This window comes from Ambystoma mexicanum, chromosome 7p (assembly GCF_040938575.1).
Source record: "Ambystoma mexicanum isolate Mex_15411 chromosome 7p, UKY_AmexF1_1, whole genome shotgun sequence".
Taxonomy (NCBI): domain Eukaryota; kingdom Metazoa; phylum Chordata; class Amphibia; order Caudata; family Ambystomatidae; genus Ambystoma; species Ambystoma mexicanum.
Genome location: NC_090939.1, coordinates 509,210,175 through 509,232,147, shown reverse-complemented (window position 1 = coordinate 509,232,147; position 21,973 = coordinate 509,210,175).

Genomic DNA, 21,973 nt, shown 5'->3' with positions numbered 1-21,973 from the left:
CCAAGTGAATGACATCCCTGCCGAGTTTCTAGTTGACACGAGGGCCACTGTAAATGTAATTAGTGAGGAAGTCTATGTCAACCTGCCACATGCTCCTCAACTACGACCAGCGAAAGTGAACATCTACCCGTACGGATCCAACACCCCACTGCCATGTAAAGGATACTTCCTAGCACAATGCAAGCATAAAACCCTATGTAAAAGATTACCCATGCCAATTTTGGAAGCTGCCACTGACAGTGGGTGCATTCTAAGTTTTAAGGCTGCATTAGACATGGGGCTGATACACATACTTTACCGCCTCATGACCCACAAATATATTGGCCCATCAGCAAAGATTGAACAATTGTCCCCCACGCTATTTAATGGTCTTGGCAAGCTGAAAGAACGGCAAATCACCCTGCACATCAATCCCGAGATATGTCCAGTGGTCCATCATTACCGTGGCATTTCTTTAAACATACAACAACAAGTTGAAGAACTATTTAAACTCCTAGAACAAGATATGATTGAACCGGCAGTTGGACCCACGCCGTGGGTGTCACCAATTGTTCCAGTTCCCAAAAAAGACTCACATGACATCAGGATAGGTGTAGACATGCACCACCCGAATGAGGCCATCATGAGGGAGAGGCACCAAGCTCCGCAATCAGAGATATGGTCCCTTTCCTAAATGAGGCCACAGTATTTTCCAAGCTGGACTTAAATAAAGGCTACCTCCAGCTGGAACTGAGTGAAGACTCTAGGTACATAACTACCTTTGTCACTCAACTGGGTCTCTACAGATATAAACGCCTCAGCTTTTGGGTATCATCAGCTGTAGACATTTTCCAAGCTGAGATCCACAACATCATTAAACATATTCCCAACTGCCTCAATTACAACAACGATATTCTGGTGTTTGGGAAGATCAAGAACAACTCGACAACACACTGGCAAGAGTGTGCATGGCAGTGGAATCAGCCCACCTTACACTCAACAGAGAAAAATGTGAGTTCATAAAAGGCACTCTTCGTTTCTTTCGTCATGCGTTTTCAGCACAGGGCATGACCCCAAACCCTGAGAAGGTAGCTGCACTAAATAGTGCAAAGTTTCTGGCCAATGTGTTAGACGTGCAATCCTTCCTGGGACTTGCCAGCTACTGCACTTGGTACATTCAAGACTTTGAGTCGGTGAGTGAACCGGTAAGAGCTCTGACGAAACAGCAAGTACCTTTTGTCTGATCCGACTCCTGCCAACAAGCGTTCGAGATAATTCGCTAGCGCATCTCATCTCCTGATAATATGGCATACTTCAACCCTGCAAGAGAGACAGAGCTCATTGTGGATGCCACCCCCCTGGGACTGGGTGCCATAATAACACAATAGACCCAGTTGATATAAGGAAGCGCCACATTGTTTCCTACGCTAGTAGGAGCCTATCCCAAACAGAACTGCCTTACTCGCAGGCCAAGAAAGAGGGGCTGGCCGTAGTTTGGGCCTGCTAACACTTTCATTTGTTTCTATATGGCAAAACATTTACAGTGGTCACAGACCACAAAGCCTTATTGTTCATCTATGAAAACCCCCAGGCAAAAATGCCTCCCAGAATCGCACAATGGGGTCTGAGGCTTCAGGACTACAGCTTCCAGATTATCCATCGCCCGGGAAAAGACGAGAACCCTGCAGACTTCTTATCCCTACACCCCATTGCATCAGCTGCCTCGAGCCCCTCAGTTGCCAATCAATACATACACCACCATGTCCAGGCGGCTACCCCAAAGTGCAATGACCTGTTACTCATCGCGGAAGAGACAGAAAAGGACCAATCCATGCAGGTAATCTTCAAGAGAATTGCGTCAGGCCGGTGGAAGCAGGCCAAACTGGCAGTGAAGGCGCCAGGCCGGAAATACAACGCGGCATTGGAAGCCTAGTCGTAGTCAAAGTGGACCTAACCAGGTCAGAAGATGGAATACTATTAAAAGGAACAAAGAAGAAATCCAATGTGGATAGCCACGTCCCCTGCACACTTTCTAAAAGAAAATACATATATACTTCAATTAGTTTGAACTTAAAGCAGTTTTTACACAATTTTGAAAAACATCATATCAAACTTATTGATCTAAAAGTTTGATATGATGTTTTTCAAAATTGTGTAAAAACTGCTTTAAGTTCAAACTAATTGAAGTATATATGTATTTTCTTTTGTAGACTTTAATTTGTTGAAAAATGCCGCCCCCGATGAAGAGTTTTTTATACTCGAAACGCGTTGGGCTCACCAAAAGACAAATAAAAAGCAAAAAATGTTTTTTATAAAACAGAAAGTTTCAACCGAATCATTTATGGACATTTTCTACAGAATTGATTGAAAGTTATCAATATTGTATTTCAAACAATTTACAAAAAATGTTCAAAAGGCCTATCTTGGCCGTCTAGAAAGTGTGCAGGGGACGTGGCTATCCACATTGGATTTCTTCTTTGTTTTTTGTATATAACCAGCCTAGGTACCAAGGCTGTGTCTTTCTCCCCCGCACCTCGAATTATTTACTAAAGATTACCATTCTGTTTAAACCTAACTAAATTACATTCAAATTGGTGTGCAAGTGTACTTACCTGTGTTGATACAATTAAAAGGAACCAAGATCGTCATTTCCCGGACTGTACAAAGAAGGATAATAGAGCTGGCCCACAAAGCACACAAGAGATTGCTGAGGAAAAAGGTAAAAACTGGATGTGCAAGTGGAAACACTACTTAAGCAGTGCCCCACATGTACAGTTGTCAGCCCCCACTCCAGACCTGAACCTCTACGCATGACTGACCCACCAGAAAAAGAGTGGGACAAGATAGCTATTGAATATTTCAGACCCATTGAGGGAGGGGAATGCATACTAGTAGCAATGGACGAATACTCCTGTTTCCCAGATATCCAATTGGTGAGCTCAACAGCAGCGTCCCGGGAGGATAGCTCAGCGGCAATGTGCTCACCTTGGAAACAAGACAACACGAAGCAACACAGGTTCGATACCCGGGTCCGCGCTTAGAAACCTCAGGTTATTAAGCACGTTATAAATAAACAACTAAGAGACATATTCCTGTAACAGCGCCTTGATGCCCCCGGGCTGTGTGAGCGCTTTAAAAATGCAAATAAATAAAAAGCATACAACACCATTCTGGCACTAGATAGGATGTTCGCTGCCTATGGAATACCAGTAGATGTCAAATCAGATAACGGCCCCCATTTCACAGGTGCAGGGGAGGCGTGGGATCACAAGTATGACACTGACACAATGGATAGAATTTGTAAAACCTTTATTGAAAATGTTCGGACTGGAGAAACGCCTACTTTGCCCGTCAAATCAAAATATCATATGCTAACAAAACCTAATGGCTGCCCTACCTCTTATACAAAAAGTGTAAAAAGGAGAAATGCATGCAAAGGAAAAATCAGTGTACAAAAGAATAAGTGTGGTTGAACCAGCTCTCCTCCCCACTTTAAACCTCACAGCGTAAGGCTGTCCCTGTAGGCAGAATGACACACTCTGGCTTGGTATGCAACACCGTAAACAGTTCCAAAATGTGGATTGAGGCCCACTTGGCTTCCACGTTAAAGTCTTTTTTCTTGAGTTTCAAAATAGTACTTCAACACAAAGTTCACAAAGGTCACCTTTTGTCGGGCTCAGACCTGTCACCACACAGTTCACGTAGGTCCCCCTCTGTCAAGCTCAGACCTCTCACGTCAAAGTGTAACACAAACATGCAAGGGGGCTCCCTTACCCAAGCTTATTATGCTTTGGGTCTCCCTCTGTCGGGCTCGGACCACTTTCGGATGTCAAAGACTTTTGAATGTGCGTGGCTTTCTTTATAGAACACTGCACGACCACTTCAACTCAAAGTTCACGTTTACTCTTGCTTACTTTACTTTTGCTGTTCATTCGCTTTATTGCTTCAAACAATGTACCTTTCACAGAGACTTTCGAGTGAGCTACTTCCTTCCGCAGGACCACTCAGTTACTTAGTATCGCTGATCTCACAGCCACCCTTCCATCGAAAGTGCACTCATAGGTCTGCCTTTCTTTGTGTCTCGTCCACACGTGTGCAGCCTTCACTTGCAAAATAATGTTGCTACTTCATTTGCTTGAACACACACCGGTCTCTTAGGTCACTTGCCAACTCACTGGCTGTGAGCAACTCTTTTTTGTTTTTGCTATTTCCAATTCACGAATCAAGGTTAGTACCACAGGCTTGGCCTTGCCTCCACAACTCTGCCGTTCACCCGGGAGGGGCGCTGGCGTCCTTGAAACACAATCCAATCTTCACTTGTGATATCTGGCCTCCTTCACATGTCTTTAGCAGCCTGTCAGAGGCAACAACCTCCAGTAGGTAACTCCTGGGGTTTTCGACATGCTGCTCTTTTCCCTTGGTCTATTGCTCTGCTCCAGTAGGTTTGCCTTTGTCCCAGCAGTTCTGCTCATACTCATGTTCTGCCTTGCTCAGAGTGTGTCTTTAGGTGTTGCCTTTTTTTCGTGTGAGGAGAGCTAATTGGTATTAGGTGTATGCACTTTGCCTGACCCGATTAACAAGACATGTCCAGCACAATGTGAGAGAGTTAGTCTGGTTATTCTCAGTCGCCCTCTTCCTCAGCCCAGTGTTTGTGTAATAAAGTGGTTGGGGGGAGTTTGGACTTTGAAAAATCCTAAAAAATAGGATGGGCCAGATAAAAGAGCGGGGAATACCACATCCCACCATCTGTTACCTCACCACCACTCCCCTAGTACCGATAGCCAAGGCGATCCTCCCGCACTGATCCACCCCCAGGGTCTGGATCCAAAGGCGATGGCCGTGGCCTGGCACCTGAAAGAGAGATCCCCGGGGACTAGTGGGTAAGACAACCTCTGGTTTCTCGCACACAGCAGGACTTCAGAACATTTGCTGAATAAATGTGGTTCAAGCATCGGCGGATGACGCCCCTCTGGCCCCAAGCCAGTGGGACGGTGGAAAGTTTCATGAGCAACATCAAACGAAACTTCCAGATTGCCCATCTAACAGGAGAGCCAGTTGAAAAGATACTTTATCAACTGCTAAGAGATTATAGGAGCACCCCTCACAGCACCACAGGCAAAGCACCCTTGTAGGTATTGTTTGGTCGCAATATACGAACAAGGGTACCACATGTCGTGGTTCTGGGCGAAGCTTATGCGGGAGACAGAGAAATGCGGGAGCAAGACACCCGAGCCAAAAAGATGATGAAGAGGCGTGCGGACATCACACGTAGAGCCTGTGAAGACAGATTTGTGCAAGGGGACATCATGATCGTACGATAGCCCCGGACTCATGAACACAGCTTTTGACAGTGCTCTCTGATGGCTGTCACAAAAGTGAAGGGGTCCATCATCACTGCAGAAGGAGAAAGAAGGAGTGTGACTCGAATCTCTTCACATTCCAAAAGGATGCCAGGGAACATCATGAAATGATCCCGCGAGGAGGACTCAGACCTAGATAGTTGCGATGCCCCGTATGAGGGAGATGATGAAGAATCAAGTGAAGAATGGCCCATTTTCCCAGATTAATCGATTCCTGATCGAGGCCCGATGAGTGATACTGGCAGGCCTCTGACGGCGAGGAATAGACCGAGGAATAGACCACAGAGACTCATTGAGGAAATGGACTAACACGGACATGTTGTTAAAAAGAGGGCTAGGTTTCAGACATACTACTGAAGCTTTGGAAGTCACGTGTCAAGGGAGGGAGCCTGTGGGCACAGGGTGCCAGGTTGGTAAAGTGGGAGGAACAGGAAGTGACAAGGCAGTAAAAAGGAGATGTAGAATAAAGTTGGTAATGATGCAGCACTGTGTCCGCTGCTAAATTATGAGAGAATTAGGTATTGTGTGGAACTATAGTAAAATATCCTATGACCTTTTGGACTTTTAGCAAGTCTTCTCTATGGAAGGACTTGCTTGATTTTTTTTACTTTTCATATTGCAGGGAAAGAATCCAAGCTGATGGATGCGAAGTGTTGAAGACTTTTAAAAAAAAACACTCCTGGTTGAATGTGTCCACATGACATCGGGGAGCTTGAAAGCTGTTACTCCCTTCAACCAAGCGGGAGAGTCGGTCGAGGATGCCAACGCCAGGCCTCCTGTTGTGAGGCCACGTAGAGCCCAGCACCACTGCTGTCCAGTAATGTGCCAATTGGACCTGATAGACCTGCTAGAGGGTTATATTTTATACGAGTCTCTTTAAAGGCTCTTGTTTTAACGATGCCAAATGCAAAGATGCCAAGGCTTTTTCTTTCCTTTGTTAGAGCCAGCCAGGGTCTTTTCGCATAGGTTTTTGCAGAATCCAGTTGTACTTTGCCAGTAGTGAGTAGTTTGATGCTTTCTACCCACAGTGTTTTGCTTTCCTCTTAAGAATGCAGGACTGTATCAAAAACAAATAGATTGAGTTATGACAGACATGGGGCACTTTCATTATTTTTTGTTTCATAACTTTTAAAACACATTTTAAAATTAATTACCAACAGCAAATTCGGCTACACGAAGCAGCAGTTTTGAAAACCAAGAACGCGCACTACACAGCAAGAATTCAATCAGCAACAAATCCAAAAAAGTAAATGTACAGAGTTATCAAGATTTCTTTTTTTAAAAAACTCATGCAGCAACAACACTGTAGCCTCATAACAGTTATGTGACAGCATTGCGGACCATCTCAGACCAAAAATACACTCAATCCAATAGGCTATAGGTGCATCCACTGGGATCACAAACAACACCATGCCAGAAACTAGAACCCCAATAACCAGCGCCACTCTAAACCAATTCAAACCAATAAGCAAGGAACTCTTCAGCAACCTACTGAAAGAACCCCCAGTGACCCATGCCCAGCCAGATATCTGATATCTACAAGCAGCTACTTACCCTTATAACACCAACACTCTACACCCAACTACTAATGAACCTATCACTGAACACTGGAATTGCACAAAAATCATACAAATCAGCCTATATTAAACCAAAAAACAAGGCAGGAAAAACAGATGACGCAGCCAACTATAGACTGATATCAAACCTACCTTACAATGCGAAAATCTTGGAGAACCGTGTAAACAAAGAACTACTCAACCATGTGGAATCCAACAGACTACCCATGAGAGGAACCAAATCCTCACTCTTTTCCATATGGGGCAACCTAATGATGAATGCTGGCAATAACAGCCAATCTGTCCTCAAACTACAGGACATATTAGCTTGATATGATCAAACACACAACCTTAATCAAAAGTTTGGAAGAATCCGGCATTGAAAACTCTGCACTATAATGGATGAAATCATTCCTCGTAGACAGAACTGAAAGACCCCACCTACCGCCGTTCATATCAAACACCACACACATTACCTGCGTCGTAGCACAAAGATCAAGCCTCCCCCACTTCTCTTCAATATATACATGCCCCACTTCTTATGAAGCTCATAAAAACTCACTGACTGAGATCCTACATCTACACAGACTTTGCCCAGCTCATTTTTAGGATGACTACTAACAACGACCCTGACACTATTCTCAATAAATACCTCAACAATTTAAACACCTGGGTAGCAAACAACAACCTTAAACTAAACCCAACCAAAACGAAAATAATAATGACCCCACGAAACAACAACCTAACACAGACATCTTTCACCTGGCCCTCAAGAAAGGGAGCTCTACTTGATTCCTCAACAGTGAAAAACCTGGGAATACTCAGGGAGAGTGGGTTCACTCTGGAACCAGAGGTTAATGCAATCATAAAGCATGTTTCTACCTTCTGTGACTAATAAGAGGGATCCTCCCTTACCTGAAGTTCCCACACCAAACCCTGGTTATAATTTTTGTGGCATTATCAAGAATAGACTACCCAAATATTATTTTCTTAGGAATGCCAGAACACCTCACCAAATAATTACAACACATTTAAAACACAGCGGCAAGACTACTCCTGAGGCTAAATAAAAGAGGCCACATCATTGGCTACCAGTGAAGAAAAAAATCAATTTCAAAACCCTCTGAATTTCCCATAGAGAACTACACAATTAAGGAACCAAATTCCTCCAAGCAAAAATCACCCAATACCAGCCCTTAAGAACCTTAAGATGTAGCATGACAGCGAAATAGAAACAAGAAACTATGAGAAAACTAAACTGAGAGGCACTGCCTCCTCCGTTCCCTTAGCCAAAATATGGAACTCAATTCTGAAGCAAATCGGGGCAATGGAATACCACCTAATCCTTTGGCAATGGCTAAAACATGGTTATTCAACTCACCAAGGTAAAACGGGATCAACAACAACTACACAATGATCGTCCTTACGATGGCACCAATTCAACCCCATATAATGCCCAAACCACATCCACAAAGGAATTGAAACTCGAGCCCCAGAGTGAATGTATCACAAGGAACCTGGCAACCGAAAGCTTGCCACCTCTCCTGACGATATTCCAAGAAATACACACACAAGCTTGTAAAGAGGACACAGGCAACCCAATACCCCTAGCCCATACCCCATGCTCTCTAGATAATGTTCACTTCATTGACAGCTCAAAGTCCCCAACACAATAATGACTAGTATACTAACCCTTCTTCTGTAGTCTTGTCCCACCAATCTAACCACATACTAATGCATACGTGAATACACTACAAGAAGAAAAACAATAGCATAGCTGCACAATATCCAGAGACTACCCAAACACCTACTAACCATTTATTTTCTAAACCACTCTCCCTCGCCACATACTTCCCACGCACAACCAGATGGCTAGCAAACCGCCCTCTAAAAACCCAAACAGCACATCACTTTGAAACCAACTCACAAATCCCAAAACACTCCAACACCCAATGACAGAAACACTGGACGACACCCATCTAGAAACAATAAGTATCCTGTGTACAAAACAAAGCACACCCAGAAAGCACACATTCACAGACCCCTAGTTCTACATACATCAACATCTGAGCACAACAACTGTCTTATCCCTTGCTTCCTCCCTTACACACCCACCCCACTTCACATTACAGAGTCATGTGAGTATTTGTATTTATTTGTATTTATTGTTTTATATAGCGCCTTAATCCAAGGCGCTTTATAATGAACAACAAAATATACATTAAACATGGAAAAGTAGAAGCAATAAGGGTAAACATGAATCAAACCAGAAAAGCAGCATGTAGAACAATTTACATATGAGAAAGAAGAGGAGAGGAGGGGGGTGGAGAAAGAAGGGGGGGAGAGAGTAATGAGTAAAGTGAATAGTAGGAAGAAGGGAGATTTAGAATAGAAGGGGAAGATAAAGAACAAAGAGAAGGGTAGAACAAAGAGGGAAAGAAGGGTAAGAGGGGCAAGGGGATCAGGGAGGGGAATGAAAAAGAAGAGATTTCAATGAGGAGCGGAAGGAAGCCTAGGAAGGGGAGGAACGGATAGAGAAAGGTAGGGAGTTTCAGTGTAAGGGGGCAAGGAGCAGAAAGGAATGGAAACGAGAAGAGGCACAAGGGGGTGGGGAAACTGAAAGTAAGAAGAGATCGGCAGAAAAAAGGGAGCAAGATGGGGTGTAAAATGAGAGAAGAGAGAAGAGAGGAAAGGTAAGGAGGAGCAAGGTCGTGAAGAGATTTAAAGACCAGACAAAGGAAGTGAAATTTAAGTTGGGAATGGAAAGGAAGCCATCCTAGCTGAGAAAGTGAGTTGGAAATGCAGTCATGAGGAGAGAGAAGACAGAGGGTGCAGATGGCAGAGCGATAAATGGATTTGAGGGGGGCAAAGTGGGAAGCGGGAAGACCAAAGAAGAAAGAAGAGCAATAGAAAAGACGAGAAAAGATGAGGGAGGTGCTTAAAAGTTTGGTAGCATAGAAGGTGAGAGAGGAACGAACTTTGCGGATGTTAAAGAGATGAAGAGTGCCTAAAGACCATGGAAATGGCAGCAGTGTGTGGTACAAATCAACTAACACAACATATTATATTGAGCATTGCAAAAACAGAAGTAAAGAAGCAAATAACTTGCATATAAGTCACACAGACATATAATTCAAAATAAGTACACATTAGTCCATATAAAAGGTCAGAAATGTGAAAGGTGTATAATGGTTGAGCATATGAGGCAAGAATAACTACATTTTGTTTCCTCTAACTTTTGATCACATTTTAAACACAGAAGGCCACATTTCAAGTTAGCTGGAATAAAATCGGAATTACCGGCATGGCGGTGCTACCGTGTCCGTTTGGGACAGCTGCTGAAATCACCACCAAATACCACAAAAAAACATACCGGCAGCCTCGCTAACTCATTCCGGCTCCACGCTCCCGGACATACCGGCACCGTTGTTACCGGTACTGGAATTACTGTGAGCGGAAATATCGTGATCGCCGGAACAGGAAATGTAATGGCGGCCAGTAACAAAACACAATTCATTACAATCCTCAGTGCACAGCAGTCAGAGCCACATTCAAAGCACTGACAAAGTACCACAGAGATGTCCTCAAGGCTACCAGCTGCATGGAGGCGCAAGCCGCGTTTGAGCAAAGCTGAACTTAATATGCTTGCTGACACGCTTGTGGAGAATGCAGAAGAAGTCTTCAGCACTGATCTACGCCGGCAAACCCAATTGTGGAAAAAGTCCATCTGGGAGGATGTGGCCCGGAAGGTGGCAGCGGTCCGGACAACCCCCAGAAGAGTCAGGGACTGCTGCAAGTCTTGGGACGATTTACGTCTCTGGGTGCAGAAACTCCTTTACGCACAGCGCTCCCCGGGCACGGCCAACAGAGGCGGACCTGCATCACCTATCAAACTCCAGGCCTCGGAAGAAACATGCAGCAGCATCATGCACCTGGAGGCCATCGAAAGAGTAAGAGCTGCAGAGGTTGGAGCTGCAACACCTTATGAGGCTGGTGAGTCCCCATAAGCCCGATGTCAGATCACACACCTTGTACCCTCCATGCAAATGAGTAAGCCAACATGTCAAGTATGACGTACCCAACGCCAGAACAGCCCTGCTGGCGGTCCACCCAACTTCAACCTAGTTGCACGCATCCACATAGAACTTGCCCACAACCCACATCCATCCACCACTCACACATCACACAGTCTCCCTTATCGCCCTCACAAGATGCACCTGCAGGCCCTCAGAAACACATCCCCCTGACACTGCACAACTGCTGATTTATGTGGCCCACTTGTCCCATCCACCATGTCCCATCCCGCTAAATCATCACCAACGCACCTACGGCCATAGGCAGCAGTCACATGCGTAACACATCCGTGTCACAGTCAGCCACAACACCATGTCATACAGCGTGTGTGGCACACCCATACCACACATACTGGGAAACACCAGTACCCAAAGCAACAGCCACTGCACACATCATGTCCGCACACCACACATGCACCGACAGAGCATCCCCAACACATGAATGTGTGCACCATGCCATGGCCACCACCATGTCCATGGCAATGCCCATACATGGAAAAGTACTAGCAGTCTGTCTGATGAATCCACACCCATCACTGATGCCCTGCCTTTCTGGCCCACACAGGCACATCATCTGCCAATGATGTCGAACAGCCTACCACATCCAGGACCACCAGGCCACGCCGCCGCTGTACCACCCCAACCTCCACCAGGATTCAAATGCATCCAGCAGCAGACGGGAGCTGGTAACTACTCCTGCCACCCAGCCACCACCCAACCAGGGTCACCGCCTGGACACCCAACAGGTGTCAACCTGTGGCACATCCACTACGCAACGAGGAAGCACCTGTGGCACATCCTCCACCCCACCAGGAGGCACCTGGGGCACATCTCCCACTCAACCAGGAGGCACCTGGGCACATCCCCCACCCAGCCGGTAGGCACCTGGGGCACATCCCTCACCAAACCAGGAGGCTCCTGGGGCACATCCACCACCCCACCAGGATGCATCTGCAGCCCCTCTGCCAGGGGGTCCCCGGACACCATTGGGGACGACGGTGGAGTCCAAAGTGTAAATAGCGACCAGAGCTATGCAGAGGCTGAGGGATTCAGTCCTGTGGGTCCAATGAGTCCCCAACCCACACAACCAACACCCCTACGCAATATTAGGGAGATTGAGGGGTGCCTGTCTAGGACGGAGGCACGGCAGGAATCGCTGGCCACAATGGTGTCACAACACCTGCAAGAGGCCCACCTCATGCGGGAGGCACTCTAGGCCACCTCCAGGCGGTCTGCTCAGGTGCAGGGCAGAGACACAGGAGCCATCTACCATCTGGCATGGCGTGTGAGGGAGGGGAACGGGGTAATTTCATCCCTGGTGGAGTCCCTATCCGTGTTGGTGCAGGCACTCGTGGACCACCAGCACATGCCCAAGACACTGACACCATCCACAAGTTCGGCCACTGGAAGTTCCATTCAAAACAGCCCAAGGCGTAGATCAGAGCGGCTGACTCACCCCTCAGCCTAAAAGGGGACCTAAATAGGACACAGATGGTGTGTGTGTGGGAGGGATAGTTGGGGGTGGGGGGTAGTTGATTGGGTTGACAGAGGGAGTTAAGGCCTTTCATAATTGTAAATATTTCAAATCACAATATATTTGATATATTGCCAAAACCATGCTGCCAGTACACATTGCAAGCTAGGACATGCTTTGCCTGGAACTACAGAGGCCAGATAACCAGCACAGGGCACAGGGTGTATAGAGGAAGAGGAGGAGAGGCCAAGCAAGGGATGCACCAATACCTAGGGTCAAGCCCTCACCCTGGGCCCTCACTGACAGTCAGTTGGTAACCCTGTACTGCCTCAACCATATGTGAGCTGCTCAACACAATCCAGGGGGACATAGAGAGCAGGATCAACATCAGGACAGCTATGCCCCCACTGCTAAAGCTAGTGTCCGTCCTGAAACACCTAGAAACTGGCACCTTGTCGCACTCTGTGGCCATGCTGCCCGGCATGGCACAGCCAACATTTTGTGCTGTGCTAGTCCAGGTGCTGGCGGTCCTCCTGCAGCATGCCTCATGCTACATCTCACTGCCCATCACAACAGCACAGGTGCACCCGATGAAGGCACAGTTATATGCGGTTGCACACATGCTAAATGTCATCACAACCCTTGACTGTACCCATGTGGCATTGGTGGCCCCCCAGGCCCACGAAGCAGTGTACCTCAACAGGAAACACTACCACTCACTGATCATGCAGGTGACCTGCGATCCCAACTTGTACATCACCCACTGTTGTGCCCACTACTCTGGTTCCACCCACAATGCCATGGTCCTACACAATACTACAATGCCTGGATACATGGAGAGGCACAGAGGACAACTGTGACGAATCAACTTCCGGGGCACCAGTGGTCCAGGGATGAATATCGGTTTCTAAACCATCAATCAATCCCACACCAGAAGGCATCCGAACGGATTGGAATACAAGTGAATTAAAGGGAGCCCCTGTCCAAGTTTGGTAATGTGGATGGAACGGCAGGCTTATCTCCGCAAGAGAGTATTTACAGTAGTCATCCCTGCAAGGGGACCCCATTCAGAAGGTACGAGTATGTGGTTTGGCGGTGACCAAAAGCCTGGTCTCGCCACAGCTTCAAGGGAGACCTGATGCTTTGATCAGGTACCACATAGAGCTCAATTAACCAGAGAGACCATTTGATCCACAACAGGCAGGAAGATTGGTGGGACGTAGTATTACATGTTTTCGTCCCTTTACCTTTTCTGTTGCAAAGCACTCTGGTTATGACCACACACATACAGGAGATTGTTGGTGTGGACCCAGGATTGATTCATTAAGGTAGGCTTAGCCTACACCAATCACTGGGGCCAATTTGGCTTTAAAAGAGGGTTGAACCCCTTGTTTGGCAGATCATCCGAAGACTTTGCAAGGATTAAAAAGAATAACTCAGCATTGGACCCTGGCTGAAGGTACAGCCTCCCTTACAGCTTCCGCCAGTGAAGGAAGGCCAGGATTTCTGAAGTGGAAAGCAAGATCCCTCCCCAAAACATCTCCCAGGGAACAGAGGAAGATACTGAATCCAGAGGACCCTCCAGCAGCTCCAGAACCGGTACCAAACCAGCACAAAGCGTGCCCTACAAGGCTCTGCAAGCAAGCTTCCTAGGTGGGACGTGCCAGAGAGTCTCTGAACCAAACCAAGGACAATGCAACTGCCTGCAACACTCTCAGCTTTGGGCCGTCTGCCATAAAGGATGACACAAGCCGAGTGAAGATGCTAGGAGGAATGCATCGACAAGCATCAACCAACATCTGTAAAGGACATCGTCGAGCCAGTCGAACCCCTCCAGCTGCAAAAGACTGCACTGCTGACTGTTGTTACGCTGCAGTTGCTAACGCCGTCCGAGATGCCTCGACCAGTGCTTCAGACCCACCAACCAGCACTGAGACAACAATTCCTGACCCTGAGCCACCGTGCCGGGCACCCTGCAGCCGTCCATCCAGCCTCGCTCGCCGAACTGGCTGCCGCCTGATACCCACAGCCGTCTCCTATCTTGAACTCTGTCAAAGAAGCTGCAAAGCACCCTGAAACAGACTGGACCCTGTTGAGCACCAAGAACCTCTATAAGCACAAGGTACATTGTGGTTCTGTGCCCCTTGTCCAACTCTGAAGGACCTTAGAGACATTTTACAACCCATTGCTCCCTTTGTGTTGAAACAAGTATACTTGAACTATTGTGATTAATTACTTTACTGACTACCCTCCTGTCAGTATCCAGAGTGCAACTCTTTTCCTTCTTGAAACTGTCTGTCCTCTGCATTCCTTTACACGGTGGGTTGTATTTTGTAGTTTGTTAGAACTGCCTGTTGTGATAATACTAAAGTAGATATTTTTATACAACCTTGACTGGACAGTCCCTTTTATCATTGGGTAATAATTGTATTTTCGCTGTGTTGCAACTAACCAACGATCCACGACCTTGCAGAGATAAGCCTGCCGCTCCATCCACATTACCAAAATTGGAGAAGGAAGTTTATAATTTGCTTCTGTTTACAATCTGTTTGGATCCATTTTGCTGTACTATAGGTGTGGTAATATACATTCTAAGGACTTCGGTGTGCCCAGGGTGACAGGTAGCAGACTCAGGCACAAAAAGATACAAAGACAAAAAGGAAGTAGAACTGCTACCATCAAGGCTCCTACCCAATTTTTGTCAATAAATGAAACAAAATAGAAATCGGGGAGCCTGATTTGATTGTACTAATGGAATGAATTCCTAGGTTAGTAACCCAAAGGATTGTCCAGAAAGAAAAAAGATCGAATAAGGAAATTCACACATGTCTAGAGTTGTGAACATAAAAGGTTTGTATTGAAACAAAGAAACATCAAGAAAATACATTTGGAAACAATATGTATGAGACAAATTTCTAAAGGTTGTAAACATAAAAGGTTTGTATTAAAGCAAAAGAACATCAAGGAAATACATTTGAAAAACAATATGAATAAGACAGATTTCAATAATCTAGACAGTGAATAACTTAGTTGAATACTTGAGAATATCAAAAAACATTTGAAGGCAATATGTGTAAAAACAAATATCAATAGTCTAGACAACCAAATAGTTCTGGATTTAGAACATGCTCCATGTATAGTGCATGTAAGAGTCAAGAAGGTTTATGGGACCTGTAGGCATCTAGGTCCTAACGTGACAGGGGGAGCTAGGTCAGTTTATAGAATATAATTACTGGCCTATGGATATTTGTTCAATAGGTATTAGTCAAACATATAGATCGATACGGCCCCCTTGCAGATGGTACACGTTTCGGCGGAAGAATTGTCCCATTAGGAAATGCTTCTGAGTGACACATTTTGTTCAACATGAACCGCCTTCATCAGGGCAAATGGGTGGCCCCTATAGCAAGAAGATAGAAATAAAGAAACAAAAAAGGGAGAAAATCAATGTAAAATCCTTGTGTGTCAAGACCCTAATTCTTTCTGGACATAACTGGGTTAAATTAGTAACAAACAAAATTAATTGTAGCAACGAACCGAGTGTTCGGATTCTTGAGAAACCTGAATTTGGTAGGTGGGCAAACCTGAAGATAAATTACGTAAGTGCAAGGAAATGCAACTGTAATCTGTCTGAAGTGGTTGGAAAACATGCCTAACTCACCACAGAAACCTTGAAGTAAATCTCGCTGTAGGGCAGGCACTCCTTATAGATCAAACCAGTCAAACCACACTGGAGGTTGCTTGATTGAGTGGAAAGTGGCGGAGTTCAGTCCACAATGATGGATACTGCAGGAAACATCATTCTGTGCAGGAAAAGCAAGAAACAGGACAGTGTCATAGTGCTGTCACTTGCATGTGCTGGGAAAGCCTCACCAGGTTTTTTAAGGTGTGCTGGGTTTTAGGAAGCCACCGAAAATGGAACCAAAAAATGAATAGTGGGTTAGTTTACTATAGGTGTGGGGCTGATTGATAGTTTAGAAACTGACATTCTTCCCTGGAACCACTGGTGCCCCGGAGGTTGATTTGTCACAGGCTGTCCATGTTGTTGCAGCTGACTGGGTCAACCATGCATGCAAGAAGCCCTTCAGGGTCATGCATATTGTGAAAAGTAGGGAAATTCTAGGGGTCATCGAAATTAGACAGTGCGCTAGTTGATACCACAAATCTGGTGAGATAATGTAGCCTGCTGCAAAAGAAACCTTCCGCTGGCGTCCCCTAGTGAACACCAGTACAGTTAAACATGGAGTAGAGCAAGGAAGGTAAGTTCAATGCGCAGATCCCAAAATTCTTATTGCAAGTCCAAAGAACAATGGATTGGTGTGGCTTCATGTCTCAATTTATTTGTCATGGAACAGCCGACACGTGTTTCGACCTTTCAGGTCGATATCAAGGCGTTAGTCCAAAGTCGTGAAGTGCAGATTGGTATGTAATACAAGAAGTATGTTTCCCTCCAATGGGTGTTTGTCTTGGCAATCAGTGAAAATATCTGATGCTGGTAGCTCTGTTGTATAGTGGGGTCAAATCCCCATATCAAGGTGACAGCTTTTGCTGGCATGTTCTGGCATCCAGGACCAGCCTTTGGTTTAGCAGCACATGTGATGAAGGTATGTGCTCATGCTTCCACAGCCCCTCCCCTTACGACGCACAACTGGTGGGAGCGGATTTAGTTGCATCGTCTAGGGAACTGCCATGTCCCAATGGGACACTGCTGTGCAGCCAGCAGCTGTGCTCTATTTGGTTTTGTGTTTGGCCTCGCTGCACCCATGTTAGTGCAGGGAATCGAACGCTGCCACGGGGCACATCTGACATACCAGCATGAGGCTGAACGACAGGGCCCAGCACATAATGGTGTGACAGCTGCTTGGTGTCATGGATCCTCACATGCCACACCCCTGCTGGCACGGAGACTGCCAGCAGGGGAGTAGGGTGCATTGCACTTGGATAGGCCGCTTGCCACACCTTCACACTCCACACCAGCTCAGGGGTGCACTTGGTGGCCTCCCCCCAGGCTGCTGTGGAGGGGGCTAAGTGGCACCTCAACATGTCACCCTGTCTGCCCGGGCCAGCTGCTGGGCCTGCTGACATGTGTCCCTGTCCATTGGTACATTTTATGCTTAGTGACAGTTATATCATTGGTCATTTGCAATGTGCATTGGGGGTGACGCACCTCCTGCCTCCTGGGTGCTGGCACCTCCCTCTACTCTGCCAATTCCCTCTATCTCCTCCATATCAAGGCTCTTGCTAGCCTTCTCCTCCCATGGGGTGAGGGCAAGGGGATCTGTGGTTCTGCATCCTGCTGTTATGGCCTCCTGCTGCCAGTGTTGGGTGAGGAGGCACTGCACCCTGACCCTTAGGTCATTCCACTGCTTGCAGCAGTCTTCAGCATCCCAGCGGTCCATGCCAACCGCTGTGACTTTTATTGCCAGACAGATTACGGCCTTACGCTGCGCCGATGTTTTCCTCTGCCTGCTCTTGTAAAGCTAATCACAGTGTCCCACCACCTTATCAGTGAGGACTTGTAGGTCCCCCTTACTGGATTTGGGCTTCTGGAGCTAGTTTTTGGGTTCCTTCTCTCGGATCCTCTCCTGCAACTTGATCCCAGTGCCTTTGGTGCTCTGATGACTGCAGGAAGTGGGCGATTCAGGGTGGATTCTGGTTTTAAAGATGGCCGCCACCATGCTTCCCGTTCCGGCGATGACCCTATTTCCGCTGGCGCTATTAGTGCCGACTACTGTCTAGCGGTAATGGTAACTGCGCTGGGGTCTCGGTGATGTGGCTTTTTTTCGGTGCTGGTTCCACCAGATTGAATGAGCACTATGGTCGAAATGGTGTGCGCGTTCATGACACGTTGTGATCCGGCGCAAATTGCGCCGTAGGACACAAGCGTAATGCTAATTTCGCTCTGCAGAATTAACGCCGGAGTACCGCCAGACTACCGATGAGGCCCTCTATCTTGTAAGGGAGAAGTAAACGTACATAATACATACGTTAGGTAGTTGCATGACACCTGCACTCCTGAGCGAGGCAAGTGCATTCGGAAACGTGATGTAAGACTGCAAGTTCTAAACTGTTCAGCGCTCTAGCTCTCCAATCTGTCCAATTCTTAGTTAATCAGTGATTGCCTTAGGGAAAGCATCTGGAGAATTAAATTGAGAGATTCCATGGGTTTCTTGTAAACCATGCGGGTTCAACGGTAATTATACCATTCTCTCTAGGGACTTATCTCTCTAGGTGTGCACCAGTGACTTTGGTTGCAGCTTTATAATTGTCTATCTTGTTATGTGGGAGGTAAACCTTTCCTTTTGTGACTCTGGCAGATGTTCGCAGTGGAAGCTCCTAGTACATGAAATCCAATAAAGGGCCTCAAGAATGACTTCCCCCCTGGTCAAAAGTGTGTGGTGTGCCTGAATGCAAGCATATCAATCTACAATAAAGGCAGTGGTAGCCAAACCTTTTTATGCTGAGCCTGCCTTGAGTAAAAATAGTGTTGACGACCCCTCCTCCCCTCAGATGTCATATCTGCTCAAATTTCCTATTGAAAGCCCTCCCACAAATGGACGTCATTTAGGGATCGCCAGGGGTCGCAACTGCGACCCCTGAGATCCCTCTTGCTACCCCTGTGGTCATCCTTGATACCCCTAAAATAACAATTAAAAAAAAAATCATTATTTTTTTTAATTGAAGCTCATGGGCTGTGGCCAGCAGCATGTGGCTCTTTATTTCTGGAGTGGCTGCTTTTCTGATGGCTATAGACAGTACGATAGCTCAGTGGGTTGAGCACTGGCTGCTGCAATGTGTGTGTGATCTGCAGGTTGCAGGTTCGACTCCCAGCAAGGTCAACTCAGCCTTTCATCCTGATGAGGTTGATAAATGAGTACCAACACAGGTTGGGTGAAGGTGTATGTATATTTCTTCTATATGAAGCGCTTAAGCGTAAGTGCTATATAATAACACATCATTATCATTTGCCCTTGGACGTCTGATTACATTCACAGTGATTTGGTAATATGGGCCTATAGGCACTGATATTAACGATACAAATGGTGATCCATTCTTGTATGAAATGTATATCACTTTACAGTGATGTGTTAAAACCATATTTGTTATAGTGTACTCAGAAACAATGCCACTTCCTGTTTTGTCGTGGGTTTGAAGGTTGTGTTCCATCACTTCCCATGATGTCACTTCGGGGTGGGGCATATGACATCACTTCCTGTGATGTCATCAGATGTCAAGGGTCGTGTGATGTCATTTCCGCTACCCCAGGCATTTTGGTGAAAGGACGTCCCTGCTCCCACACCTATTATTTACTATTCCCAACCCCCAAAAACCTTACCTGCCCTTTCCCAGCCCGCCCCCTAAAAAATTCTATTAACTTTTTTGTTATTATTTCCACGTTTAAATGGAAGGCGTTAGAAAGCCTGACGGTGAAAGGACGTCGTTCCGTTACCATGCTTACTCCTGAAGAGCCTCGCACCCAGCCCTGGCAATCCTTTGTTCCCCCGTAGGGGCGAGTGGGAGGGAGAAACCCTACTGATGAAGACCACTGAATAAAGGAGACTCCTAGAATTCCACAAGACCCTCCATGGGGGATGTCTAGGGTAACTAACCATTTTAGAAAAAGGCTATCTAGCTTGCAGGACACAGGGGCAAATCCATAACATGCTCTCCCCCCTGCCCCCTCCCACCCCCGTAGAGACATGGGATTCCCCTGAGAGACACCTGAATGCATTGAAGTGTGGGTCACAGTGAGAAGAGCCGGGGGAGAGGGAGTCAGTCCCACTGTGTATCGCAAAGAGCTTAAATGTTTGCCACACTAATCCTCTCTCTGTGTACTGCCCCCCTCCATCATGCACAGTCTCCTCTTCACCCTCAGCGCTTCGAGGCAGCCAAGAGTGGGGATCAGCCGTCCTCCTGCAGAGCCGCGTGCTTTGCTTCTCCGCGTCACTGCCTAGAGCATGGCTGTGCAGTGCAGCTCGGCGAGGAGCTATAGCAGATGACCCTTCTGATCTGAGTTACTGATACAGCTACCTTCTGGTGCATCAAGCAGGGCTCCCCTGCACCCCGCCCCTCCCCCTTGCCGGGGCCCCAGAGCTTGTGTCTGCTTATGTGAATGCCAGGACGCTATCCCTGCTCTAATGTGCCTAACGCATAGGGCTAGCGCTGAGGCTCTACAGAGGAGTCTTCTGGGAGCTCTTACCGCCCTGTGTTAGGGGGCAGGGCGCAGGGGGCCGTTGCACTGTCCGGCTCTGGCTCCTGAAATGCTGTACTAGAACTCACCTGTTCACATTCTGTTCTTCTCTAGGGTCCAGGACCGCCCCTAGCCCAAACGTAGTGCATGTTTAATGGACTATGAGATGCTGTGCTTGCACCAAAACAAACATCCATCCACTCCAGTTCAGTACCTTGGACAGAAACACCAGAGTTCTGGTACTGAAAGGGATTTAAAAATGGTACTGCACGGGGTACATTTGAGCATATTGTTGACTACAGCCTAGGGCGGGGGGCGCTATTTCATCCCTGTTTTACACCTATCAGAGATTGACTTCTAAACCGTTGGGGTAAAATGGTCCTGATTTGCTTTCCTGCCTATATCTTTTTCCGTGAGCATGTTCAAAATTAATTAAATAGCATGTTAGCTAAATACATCTGGCTGTCACTTCATTGATTTATTAATGATTTCGATGTCAAGAGGAGTCAATGAGAATAATAGAACGTGGGCCTTATTTGGAGTAGTGGGTCTGCCGGTTTTTTTTCCCCAGGCCGAAATGACTTCTTAAGTTTGCACTGCACTCGCTTTACACCAGGAATGTACTGGCGGAAACATGGCAGAAAATCTCCAGGTGCCCAGGCGGGATTTACATTATCAGTATGAATGGTTCTGTGGTCCTACTCTGTATGGTCAGGGTCAACTGGATGGGCCTGTGGGCGTGTCTGATGGAAAGAGGTAAATTGGGTGCGCCCGGGACACTTCTCCATAGCACTTCTATGCGCAATTGTGACCCCTTAAACCGGCATAGAATGCTACCTACTCCACTGTAGCCGGGAGTGTTGACAAGGGAGTGATCAATGTCCCGAATGCTAAAAATTACACAACATTAGCAACTGGGGGGGGGGGGGGACAGCCAATCAGGTTCTGCGTATCACAAGCTGAAACCTGTAATCTCAGCCTGCGTTACAAGGAACCAGCAGGCTGCTAACACCCGCCATGGGCCGCCATATTTACCCCCGCCCTACCTCCTGTAACAATTGTATTTGTATTTTTTAAACCCAGTCCCCATCCCCACTTACCTGACTGTTGCAGCAGCTGCCTTTTCCGGCCACCATGGTCATCGAAGAGGGGTTCTGTATGGAGCCCCGCCTTCTATAACCATGGTGGCCATCTTGGTAAAGTACTTTCCTTCATTCAACGGGACACGCGCCCAGGGACCCTCTTTAAAGGACCTCGCTCCACTCAGGCCTTTAACACGGTCCCCAGGCTGATAGCACCCGATATGGCCCGCCGGATCGGGTGTTAATCCCACATTCATG